Genomic DNA, 812 nt, shown 5'->3' with positions numbered 1-812 from the left:
ACAGGGACACGTGGCCACACCCAGGTCCCCTCTGGGTCACCAGGATGGTGACAGGGACAGGTGGCCACACTGAGGTCCCCTTGGTGGCCAGCAGGTGACAGGGACACCCCAGCCCCACCCTTCCCCTGGCAGAACGACCCTCACACCCCAGTTTTTAACCCAAAACCAACCGACCCCCGGTTGGGCCTTTGCAGCAGAAACATTTGGGGGAAAAAACCCCAACTTTTGAGGCAGAACTGAAGGATAACGAAAGCAGCAACCACAGCCCCAGGCCCCTCCTCTGACAGCACCGGCATCACGGAAAAACAGGGGGAAAACCACCAGAAACGGGATTTGGGGGTATTTTTACGGGAGCCTTGTTTTTTGGGGCAAAATCACAAAGGTTTGGGGATATCTGGGGTAATTCCTGTGTGTTTTAACCCACTGAAAATCCAACCTCCCCACAGTGTGGGTTTCTACAGCTCCAGGGTTGCCACAACGCGCGCCGGGGCCACCAAGGGCCACAAGAGCCCCGTGGCTGTTTTTCTTGTTGTATCTTCCTAAGAGCAGCAGCCCCTTTTTAACCCTTTTTAATCCCAAAACAACGAGGGATCAACTGCCCGGCACAGTCGCTCTGCCCCAGCTGACAGACTCCAGCTGCTTGGCCCTGGGGACACCGGTGTCACTGTGACAGTGACCAACCACCAGCAGAGGATTTCCCAACCCTCACACAGGGACACCGGTGTCACCGTGTCACGGTGTCACCGTGACAGTGGCAGAGGATTCCCCAACCCTCACATGGGGACACCGGTGTCACTGTGACAGCGGCAGAG

General features: G+C 57.0%; 1 long non-coding RNA gene across 1 annotated transcript in view; it reads right to left on the bottom strand.

Annotated features, from left to right (window-relative positions):
- Positions 1-712: 712 nt before the first annotated feature.
- The window catches only part of LOC113980686, a 698-nt gene continuing 598 nt past the window's right edge, over positions 713-812 (bottom strand). Inside the window, exon 3 of the long non-coding RNA XR_003538196.1 lies at positions 713-772. This is a non-coding gene — a long non-coding RNA (uncharacterized LOC113980686). The remainder of the gene's footprint in view (positions 773-812) is intronic.

The sequence above is a fragment of the Neopelma chrysocephalum genome, unplaced genomic scaffold (assembly GCF_003984885.1).
Source record: "Neopelma chrysocephalum unplaced genomic scaffold, ASM398488v2 Primary Assembly neopelma1_94974, whole genome shotgun sequence".
Taxonomy (NCBI): Eukaryota; Metazoa; Chordata; class Aves; order Passeriformes; family Pipridae; genus Neopelma; species Neopelma chrysocephalum.
The sequence above is the reverse complement of the archived record's forward strand: the minus strand, read 5'-3'. Positions and strand labels throughout refer to the sequence as shown.